Source organism: Alexandromys fortis, unplaced genomic scaffold, assembly GCF_014885135.2.
Source record: "Alexandromys fortis isolate MF-2015 unplaced genomic scaffold, M_Fortis_MF-2015_v1.1 scaffold_120, whole genome shotgun sequence".
Classification (NCBI taxonomy): Eukaryota; Metazoa; Chordata; class Mammalia; order Rodentia; family Cricetidae; genus Alexandromys; species Alexandromys fortis.
The window spans coordinates 228,123-240,394 of record NW_026067999.1 but is presented as its reverse complement, the minus strand read 5'-3'; positions in this window follow the sequence as shown (position 1 = coordinate 240,394).

Here is a 12,272-nt window from a genome sequence, read left to right as displayed (position 1 = left end):
ACACACACACACATAAATAAATAAATAAATAAATAAATAAATAAATAAATAAATAAATAATATTTTTAATTCTTTAAAAACCACATATGTAAGTCTCTTCTTTGTGTCTTTCACTGATACCTAGAAACACTTCTTCCTACTGGCGAAGCCCAGTGGCCACATGGGGCTGGGGCTCTGTTAGGTGATTCTCACCACCCTTTCTGTCCTCCAGTGTGATCTCTCCAGAGTCCCTGGCAGCCCAGTAGCCCTGCACTTGTGCTTACTCCTCCTCCAACCTCAACTGCATGAACTAGAGACTCCACCTCTTGGTACAGACCCCCACCCTTTTATTCCCATCTCTCCAGATAGTCTTTCTCCTACTGCAGACTACTTGCAAGAATTCCTCCTTCCAACACATCTTCACTCCCTGGGAACTCTGCCTCTTGGTGTTGACAGGGCAACAGAATAAAGAAATGAAACACCCACATATCAAAAGTAAGACAAGGTATGAAAACCTAGAATCACCGCAAACACCATAACTCTAGCTAGACAGAAGCACAAAACACAAATATGACCACCCAAGACAATATGTGTCTACTAGAACCCAGTTAACCTGACTACAGTAGGCCTTGACAAATGCAGTGTAGCTGAAGCTTAAAACAAGATTGTCAAATTAGCAATTATGAATATGCCCAAGGACCTGAAAGAGAATGTGAATAAATCCCTTAATGAAATCTGTGAAAACACAAACGGTGTAATAAAATAATAAAAACTATTCAAGACATGAAAGTAGAAAAAGAATCACTAAAGAAAACCCAAGTTGAGATAAAAACTCGAATCGAAAAATTTAAGAAGTTAAATACAAGCCTTCTAATTAAGCTTCATCAACAAAGTGTGAGACACAGAAGAGAGAAACTCGGGTGTTGAAGCAAGGTAGAAAAAATGAATACCTTAGTCAAATAAAATTTTTAAAAAAACTCCAGACACAAAATATAAAAAAAATTATGGACTATTATGAAAAGACAAAAATCTATAAATCATAGGGATATAGAAAGGAGAAGAAACTCAGGTCAAGGGAACAGAGAATATTTTTAACAACATCATAGAAGAAAAATTTCCCAACCTAAAGGAGTTACCAAGCAAAATTCAAGAAGCACACAGAGCACCTGACAGACAAACCTCTCCATTTAGGGCTCAGAAAGCTACAGGAAGAGGAGGCAAATGACTGTAAAAGCCAGAGGTGTTGGAGGACTCCAAGGAAACTGTCTTCCAGACACAATAGAACTGTTGCACACATGAGCTCATGGAGACCGTGGCCAGGTGTGCAGCTTCAACACAAATGAACCCGAGGCTATGTTTGTAGACTTTTGTCTCATATTGCTTTGTTTGGGCACTTTTTTTTCTTACTGGACTTTTGCTTATATATTATGGTTCTAGTGATGTGCTTTTATAGAGTTGGTTTGTGTGTGTATGTTTATTGTGATTTTCTTTTTTTTTAATTCTTGTTTGTTTTTTTCTTTGTCTATTTAAAGGAAGGAAGGAAGGAAGGAATAAAGGGTGTAGTGTTCAGTGGGTAGACAGGTAGGGAGGATCTGGGAGGAATTGGGGGAGGGGAAAACATGATCAGAATATGTTGTATGCATTTTTTCAAATAAAATATATAATAAAGAAAGAAAAAAACACTTAAAATGACAAGTGGAACGGATACTCCGTTGTTCTAACTCATAGTTACTGTAGAATATGGCCTGTCCTGGCAGAAATGACCCAGTGTTCTTTTTTCAAAAGTTACAGCAAGGATACAAGAGACCAGCAAGGTCTGATGCCAGCTATGCTTAGCATGGCAAACCTTTTATTTTAATCCTTTCCTACTTCCACTTCCACATTCCACGTTTAGGAATCTTGATGTCTAGAGGTAGGAGAGGTATTCTAGATCAAAGATTTTCAAGAAAGAAACATTTTTGAATGATTTATCCTTATGTATATGAATTTTTCTGCATAAAAGTATAGGTACCACATGCCTGCAGTACCGTCTGCGGCCAGAAGATGGCGCTGTGTCCCACGAAACTGGAGTTACAGATGGTGTTACAATGAGCTTCAGGTAAGACCCAGGCTAGCGCCTTAGACTGCCTCCTCTATCCTTCCCTCAACCGTGGGCAACACTGTGTGAAGAAAGACTCCAGGGGGGAAATAAAAGGAAGTAAACACAGGAATCTTTCCTGGTACTCAGCACCAGGCCCACAACAGTGATATAAAAACAGCAGCCAATAAATAAATAAATAAATAAATAAATAAATAAATAAATAAATAAATAATTACAGCAGCCAAAAGCAGATGCAAAGATCCTGGGCGGAGCTCCAGGAGCTTGCTGAAGAAAGGGGGAGCGATTGTGCCAGCTAGTGGAGTTCATGAGAGGTAACCCACAGAGACAGATGCCCTGGGCTCCTGGGAGTTCATGGACGCTGGACCAGCAGCTAGGAAGCCTGCGTGGGATCGACCTAGGTCTCTGCATGTGGGTGACAGTTGTGTAGCTTGGTCTCTTTGTAAGGCTCCTAGCAGTGGGATCAGGACCTGTCCCTGGTGTTTAGCTGGCTTTTAGGAACCTGTTTCTCATGCTGGGTTGCTTTGCCCAGCCTTGATGCAAGGGGAGGAGCTTGGTCCTGCTTCAGCTTGATGTGCCAGGCTTTGATCAAGCCCACGGGAATTCTGCCCCTTTCTTAACAGAGGCAGAGAAGTGGAAGGGGGGGTACATGGGAAGTGGGGAGGAGAGGAGAGAGGGAAGGAGAGGAGGTACCAGAAACTATGGTCCGTATGTATAATAGATGGAAAATATTTTTTTTTAATTAAAAAGAGGCATCAGTCAAAGCACAGCAAGCCCTGAGCCCAAGGCCTGTGCCTGAGGATGAAGCCCTGGACCAGTCTTCACCCCAGACAAGGACTCCAGCCCTCACCAGGCAGAGTTTCAGGAGGGGCTAAAGAACAAAGTTCTAGAAAGCTTATTTTAAGAGATAATACCACAGAACTTCCCAAACCTAGAAAAAGACACAAATATTAGGTACAGGATGATCAAAGGTCACCAAATAGATTCAACTCAGAGAGTCAATTCCACTACATGCTCTCATCAAGTCTCCATACACGGATGTGTGGATAAAGCAAATGTTCATATATACCCAATGCAATAACATCCAGCCATAAAGACGACGTAATCCTGCCATTTGTGAGAACATATTTAAACTTGGAATGCATTATGATCAATGATATAATCTAGACAGAAAAACAAATGTTACATGATTGCAGTCATAATAGAATCTTAAAAAAAAAAACACTAGATCTCCCAAAAAGCAGAATGTAGAGTGATGCTTACCAGGAGCTGGGAGAAGAGGCTGAAGGAGGGGCGAGAGACGCTGAGGCACATGCGCAACTAGAAGAGAAGAAGAAGTCCTTGTATCATACTGCATGGTGGGATGACTCTAATTACCAATGATCTAGTGCACATTTCAAAATTGCTACAAAAAGGCTTTAAATGCTTCATTACAAAGAAGTGGCTTTTGGAGATAATAAATATGCTGTTCACTCTCATTTGGCAATATGCCTATGCATCGCATTATACCCCCATCAATTTGTATAATTTTGTCACTTAGAAATAAATTTTAAAACAGAATCAGAAGGGCTCAGTAGTTAACATCACTTACAGTTCTTGCAGAGGATTGGCGTTCACATCCCATTACAGACGAGTTATCTCCCAACTTCCTGTAACTCCATCTCCAGTGAATCTGATGCCCTCTTCTGACCTCTGAGGGTACTGCATTCAGGTACAAAAATCCACATAGACACACACATACACACATATACATATAATTTAAAAATATTTTTTGAAAGAACAAGGAATGGATGGTTCCTAAGAAATGACACCTGAAAGTGTCCTCTGGCCTCCCATGCATGCACATACATATGATCAAACACACACATGCATTGCACATGCACACGTATACCCACAAAAAAGGAAAAGGGAAAGAAAGTATACACACATACAACTGGAACATGATAGTAACACAGTTCTGACACATTGCATATCGACACATATCATATTGTAAGTTTCTTTATTTGAAGATCATGACAATTAATAAAGTATAGTATAAAAATGTTAGAACTGTGCTTTTACATTAATATAAATATATGTGGGTCTTGAAAGAAAAAAATATGCCAAACTGGCCAGCCCTGGTGCTACAGGCCTGAAATCTCAGCTACTTAGAAGGCTGAAGCTAGAAGATCAAAAATTAAGATCTTTCTGAAGTAAAGATCAAGGTCAGCCTGGCCAACTTAATAAGACCATATTTCAAAATAAAAAAGTCAACAAAGGTTATGGATATAGCTTAACCTAGAATGTCCATGACTGGTTCAACCCCCAGTATCACTCTCCAGAAGGCAAACCTGTAACCTTTCAAAATAACAATATAAAGTTCATAAGAACTTGACTATAACAGACAAATTAGAATTACAAAGAAAATTGTAAATTAGATGCTATTGTTTGCTACTGAGATCTCTCTTTCAGGCCCAAAACCCATCCCGAAGCTAACAAAAAAAAAGCTGCCCTACCCAAAATTATATCTCCACAATGAGGATGGGGGTGATTGTGGGACTTAGCTGTCCTTTGCAGAGATCCTAAGGCCTTTCAAGTAAATAAACCATAGTTAAGACCTTCCCAGATATGAAACCTGTTGTTTTGTTATGAGAGCATCATCCCACCGGAGTTCCTGCCTGCGTCATAATTGACAAGCTGATAAGTATGTGTATGTGGACACTGGGATTCTCAGGCTTATAGCTTGCCAATTGGTAACAGCTTTTTAAATCCTTATTCTTTGAGAATGCAATACATGTATACAATGTATTATGATCATCTCTGGCTCCCATATTTTTCATTTTTAGGAGCTAGATTAGGAAATGTTTTGTTGAAATCAAAGCATGGGAAATGTTGAGGATCTGTTTACTGAACATCATGCAAAGTTTATGAATGCAAGAAGGCTCTATTTACAATTTGTTCTTTCTGTCTTGATTCTTTAGAAGGTTTTCCTTTTTAAATTATTACATTTGTTCCAAAACCTTTTACATTCATGGACTGGAAAAAAATATAAAAATGACCATCCTACCAAAAGCAATCCACAAATTCAGTACAATACCAACAAAAACTCTAGGTCCATTCTTCACAGACACAGAAAAACAATGTTAAATTTTATGTGAAATAAAATAAGACCAAAGATAGCCCAGCAATGCTCAAAAGAAAAAATAATATAGGATGTACCACCACACCTGGTTTCAAGTTATACTACAGAATTGTTGTTATGGTTTCCTGTCTCTTTTAGAGACAAGCCACGCCCACTCCCGCTACCTCTGACCTTCTGTAGCCATCTTGGCTCCCCACTTCCGCACTTACTGTTCCTCTCTCACCTGTGCACTAGTCTCTCTCTCTCTCTCTCTCTCTCTCTCTCTCTCTCTCTCTCTCTCTCCCTTAATAAATGTCTGCTTTATGCCTATTTTATGTGTCTATGTGTCTTTTACCCACCACCGGTTTACACTCGCCAGCTTGGCTCTCCAGGACCACCGAGGGCTGGCCCTGCCCGCTAGCCACAAGGAGGGGCCACCCGCCCGCCCGGGATGGGTCACCGCTCTTAAACCACCTGGGGATCTTGCAGGGACCCACAACCATCTCGGCCAGGCTGGCAGCTGCTCCGCGAACATTTAGAATAAAAATTGCGATAATAAGACTAGCATGATACTAGCACAAAACAGACCATAGATTGTAGTATGGAGCATAAGACCCCTTTGTTCCATCCCACCCAGCTAAGCTTAACCCCCAAAATAACCACACAGAAATTGTATTAATTAAATCACTGCCTGGCCCATTATATCTAGCTTCTTCTTGGCTAACTCTCACATATCAGTTTAACCCAGCTTCATTAATGTGTATTTACCACTTAACTGTGGCTTACCAGCATGAGGCTAAGCAGCGTCCATCTCAAGCAGGAGAACCATGGTGTCTGCCACACTGCCCTTCTTCCCAGCATCCAGTTCTCTTTTCCACGCCTATCTAAGTTCTGCCCTATCAAAAGGACAGGGCAGTTTCTTTATTCAACCAATGAAAGCAACACAAATACAGAAGGACCTCCTACATCAATAGATAAATGGAATAGAATAAGGAACCCAAGTAGAAGGTCACATAAATACAACAACCATATTTTTTTATAAAGATGTCAAAAATGCATCGGAGAAATTAACTTCATTAAATGATAGTTGGAAGCCAGAGAACCAAAAAGTAAAAGAACAAAAATAGATCTCTATCTCTCAAAGAAAATTCAACTTCAAATGGATCAAGAACGAATATGGTTGGGTGGTAGTAGCACATACCTTTAATCCCAGCACTCTACGGAGACAGAGGCAGGCATATCTCTGTCAGTTCAAGACCAGCCTGTCCAACAGACCAAATTCCAGGGCAGCCAGGACAGCTACACAGAGAAAGAAACCCTGTCTTGGAAAGCCAAAACAAACAAATGAAAAGGAACTTCCATATGAAACCAAATACACCCCTGAAACACATAAAAGAAAAAGTAAGAAGTATTCTTCAAAACATAAATATAGGTAATGACTTTCTGAACAGGTCTCCTCCAGTAGTTTTGGAAATAAGACCAATGATTGACAAATGGGGTCTCATGGAACTGAAAAGCTTCTATACAGCATAAAAAGCTGCCATTCTAAAGAAGACTCTACAGAGTGAGGAAAAAAATCTTTGCCAACTCTACACCTGAGGATTAGTGTTCAGAATACACAAAAAATTAAACATCAGTTGTTTTACTTGGCTTTCTATTGCTGTGATAAAACAACATGGCTAAAAGGAAGTTGGAGAGGAAAGGGTTTATTTCAGCTTACAGTTCATGAAGAGAAGTCAGAGCAGGAAGTTGAGGCAGGAACCTGGAGGCAGGAACAGAAGCAGAGGTCATGGAGTAGTGTTGTTTACAGGCTTGCTTTCCATGGCTTGATCAGCCTGCTTTCTTATACAGCTCAGGACCACGTGCCTGGCACCACCCACAGGGGGCTGCAACCTCCCTCCAACTTCAATCTTTACTTAAGAAAATGTCTTCAAAGACTTGTCTACAGACTAATTTAATGGAGACATTTTCTCAACTGAGGATTTCTGAGTATAGTTTGTGTCCACTTGGCAAAAGCAAACAGCTAATCAGCATACCAACGAAACAAAACCCCATTTTTAAATGTATTATTATTCTCTCATATATTACATTCCAGCCACAGTTTCTCCTACCTCCATCCCCTTCCCCTAGTCTCCCCCCATGTCCCCTTTCCCCCAGACCCATGCCCCCTCCATCTTCCCTAAGAAAAGAGCAGGTCTCTCAGGGACATTAACTAGATGCTACAGTTAGATGAGGCACATCCCATCACGTCAAGGCTGGATAAGGCAACCCAGTTGATGGAAAAGGGTCCCATAAACAGGCAAAAGAGCCAGATACCACCACCTCTCCACTCCCTCTGTTAGGAATTCCACAAGCACACCAAGCTACTCAGTCATAACATATATGCAGAGGACTTGGGTCAGACCCCTACATGTTCCCTGATTTCTGCAAGCTCCTATGAGTCCCAGAGAGTGGATTCTGTGGGTCATGTTCTCTCTGACTCCCTCTGGTTCCTCCAATCCTTTCTCCCCCTCCTTTGTAGGACTCCCCCAAGCTTTGTCTAATGTTTGGCTCTGGGATGTTGCATCTGCTCTGTAGTAGCTTGAATATATTTGGTCCCTATAAGCTTATAGAGCATGGCACTATTAAGAGGTGTGGCCTTGTTGGAGTAGATGTGGCCTTGTTGGAGGAAGTGTGTCACTGTGGAGGTGGACTTTGAGGTTATTATATGCTTAAGCCACTCTCAGTATCCCAGACCACTTCCTGTTGCTTACTGATCAAAATGTGGGACTCTCAGATCCAGCACCATTTCTGCCAGCACACCACCATGTCCCACCATAAGGATAATGGACTGAGCCTCTGAAGTGTAAGCGAGCCACTCAACTAATTAGCTCGATTAAATATTTTCCTCTATAAGAATTGCAGTGACTATGATATCTCTTCACAGCATTAGAAACTCTAACTAAGGCTCATTTCCACCAGTTGCTGGATAAAGTCTCTCTGGTCTCTTTACTGAAAATTCTGGTAGGCTCTGAAACAACCCAATTTTTAAAAATGGACTACTGTTTTTAGAGAACTAAGTAAAAATGTTGGAGAAAAAAAAAAACAAAAAGAACAAATGGCTAGTGAGTGCTTTGATGTGTTGGATATACTTAGCCATCAGGGAAATACAAATTAAAACTACTGGAAGATTCCACCATCATCAAGACCACCAATAATACACATGCTGGTATGGATGTGCAGAAACTGAACCTTTATATAGTGTTTGTGGAAACTAGAGCAGCCACTTTGGAAATCTTTCTGGAGGGTTCTCAGAAACACTAAAATAAAATCATCCAATTGACTTGAACCAGAAGGAAGGGTTGCAAACAGTGGTGAGGTGTCAAGGGGGGAGGCTGGTAATAAGAAAAATGAAGAAGATAAAAAGAAGGCTGGGTCCAGCAGCGTCTTGCATAACCAGATGACATATGTCAAGTGAATGTATTAAGAAGTACAACATTTTATAAATAGTTCAAAGATGTAAAATGGGACGAAGTCAGCAGGAAGCTGGTCAAGCAATTTTGAACAGAGGAACAAAGGATATCTCAAGTGTTTCATGGACCAAGTACATAGCAGCCTTAAGACTGGCCATACCAGTCTCTTCAGAGAGGAAAAAGTCAGATTCCCAGAAATGGAAACCCTAACTTTTTCAAGGCCCTAGCCCCGAACCCAGACTGAACCTTGCCAAATCTGCCCCTGGGCAAGGACACAGAATGAGCATTTCATTCCCTCATCCTTTCGTCAGGGCTCATTTGCATCGGACTATGTCATACTACAAAGATACCTGCACGTCCACGTTGATTGCTTTTCTATTTGCAATAAACCCAAGAAAGGGAACCAATCTAGATATTCATCAGTTAATGAATAGATAATGAAAATAATGTGGTTCTTTTTCAGCTAAAAATGAAACTGAAATGTGTAGAGGAATGGGTGAAAATAGAAAAATTATGCTAAAAGTAGTAACCGAGGCTTAGAAGGACAAATATCACGTATTCTCTTTCATATGAAGAGCCTAGCTTTTATTTTTTATTTCTGCTTGTTTAACATGGAGTAATTACTCATGGAAGCCAGAAACCTAGAACAGGGACATCTGGAGGGTAACTTAAAGGAGAGAAATAGTATAAAATACTATTAATATGACAGTATTTATAATAGTATAAGATAAAAAGGAAAGGAAAGCAGGGAAATACTAGGCAGGGAATGTTTGAGTAGAGAAGGAAGCAGGAGAGAACAGGTTGGGGAGCTGAGGGTACAGGAATGGAGGAGATGGGAAACAGAAATGGAGAGGGTTAACCAGCACAAATAGAGTAGAAAGAACGCTGGAGGTCTGCTGTCCTGCAACCAAAATAAAACACACACAAGAATGGAAGGGCAGTCTCCTGCATGACTGGGTGGTGCTGTTTCTAGAAGTAATCGGTTACTAGACATAGTTCACAGCTGCAGATACGAAACATTTCCACAAGAGTTGGTAAGGAAGGTCTCAGAGCACCCCGCTCCAAATAATGTAAGATTTTGTGGCTCTCCTTGGTTGTCCAGCTGAACTAGAGGATAAGATCATATTTGCAGAGGACACCGTATACCTCGGATGCAAATAGAGAAAACGCAAGCTGAAGCCAAACTGTCAGCATCCTCCAGGATGGTTGGCATTCAGGGCTCCAGATCCTTCATGCTGGCTAGTGTTCAAAGCTCCAGTGGGTACTGTGCGGGCTGACTGGGGAATAAAGGACATCCCTGGTCTTGCCCAACTGTGCACCACCTGAACCAGAAAGCCAACCTCCCAGGCAAGATGCACTTACCTTTTACAATGGCGCTTGATTGTCATTGGGATATGCAATTGTCCTCTGATTGGATGTGGCAAACAATCTGGCTTGGCATATGATAGGCCTAGGTGGAGAACCTATTACTGTTGTGTAACTAAATTGATATAGATTTTCTTTTAAGCTCTTATTTTCTTTCAGTAAATCAGAGGAATGACTAACTACATAGTTCTAGTGTCAGTCCTGCACTGCAAAAATGTCTTCACATTATTTCTTCTTTCCACAGACATCACCTGTCATTCATGTAAACCAACAATTAGGTTGAAGCCGGGCGGTGGTGGCACACGCCTTTAATCCCAGCACTGGGGAGGCAGAGACAGGCAGATCTCTGTGAGTTCGAGGCCAGCCTGGTCTACAAGAGCTAGTTCTAGAACAGGCTCCAAAGCTACAGAGAAACCCTGTCTTGAAAATAAAAGAAGAATAAGAATAAGAATGAGAATGAGAATGAGGAGGAGGAAAGAAAAAAAGAAAAAGTGGAAAGCAGCATTGTTTTGACCACTTCTAGATTTGTGGTTATCTGATTATAGGCTTCTTAGTGTATTAGAACCATGCTTTAATTCTATACATAGTATATAACTGACAAAGATACATGTAGAAATATGCAAATATATTCTTCCTGGCAGACATTCAATTAACATCCTCCACTATTGAGAAAATCAGTTTTGTCTCCATTTGTGCATACATTTTTAACATTCCTGATCCATGTGTGTCTGTGCTTTTGATGGCCCTTTGAAATGGCTCTAACATCTTACTGGTCTCCTCATTAGTAGTGAATTAAAACAGTTTCCCATTTATATCCACTTTGCATTTGTACAACAGCCATTATTTTACCTTTTAAAAATTATTAACGCATTGTTCTTTACTCCATTTACATAGAATGCTATAACCATTATTACACACTAATGTTTGTGTTTTTAAAGTATACAAAGGCTTCATGGTTTCTTCACATTCTAACTCAACCCAACTCTAAGCATGGATTTAATAATCTGATGAAGGCAGAGGGATAAGTAAACTTCAGAAATTACAGCTTTATTAGGGCAAAGGTCAAATCAGGCTCAATCAAAAAAAATGAAATAGTACCATTCCAGGAAAGGCAACAGAAATGAGGAATGTCTTTGTTTATTTGACACTCCTTTCCCCAGATCTTTGTTAGGCACCAGTGACACAGTCTTTGCCATCAGGAAGCTCAGCTCAGTGCCAAAGACAAATTAGGAAAAAAATTACTGGGGTTAGGGCTGTTGTGTGCTCTCCTGCCACCCACTAGAACAAAGGGTAGGGATCTGTTTCTGGTCTTCAGGTTATGGATTCTGCTGTGCTTTTTGAGGATGTGGGAATGCTTTCATAGGGAAATGGCTCTTTATACTTGTAAAAAGAGGAAAGAAATTAAGTTTTGGTCTTCATTCTTTGTATATAAGAACACAAATTCTGCTAACAAAGCTGTTCAGCTTTATTGCTAATGCCTGAAATATTCATTAAACTGCTCCTTGGTGGGTATGGGTACAACAGACTTGTGGATCCTTTTGTTTCTAATGGCCAACTCCGGAGGAAAAGAGAAAATAAAAGTCATAAACAGGCTACTTACATCAGGGGCCAGCTGGGAAAACAGAAGTCAAGCTACATATACGAGGGGTAAAGGATTTTGGCAAGGCGTTTATGGTTTGCTGTACCATTAAGAGGTAGGAAACACAAGGCCAAAGACAATTCCACCAAAAATGAAGGGAGCAGATTCTGGAGACCTTAACGTGAAGCACCAAAGTGGACCATTCTCAAGATTTCTGAGAAGCTGCTGAAATTCTCAAGAATCTCTGAAATCACCTTCAGTCTATCCCAACCCATCTGCAGTTGTCAAAGACATAATCCTCCCGAGTTCCTTGGGAAGCTTCTGTTAAATCTTGTAGCTGTCATGGAGTCTGACTATGGAGAAAAACTACTTCTGGTTTTTGTTTCATTTAACGTTTTTATTAGCATATATTCATTATGCATGAGTACATTATATGTTAATACATGTACATAATGTGTTTTGGTCAGTTTCACCTTCACTACCATGTCTTGTTCCCGCCCACTCCTGTTAAGTCCTTTGCTCTTCCCAACCTAAGGACTTTCATTAGGGTTGTTTATAGGAACATGGGTAGAAAATTGCTTACTAAAGTATGTGCCTCTTAATAGTGGCTACATTACTAAAATAAAAGTATTTTCCCTTCACATTAACCATTATCTGTGTAAATCCTCAAGAAGGGTTAGTGCCCTGTGGGATCCCACC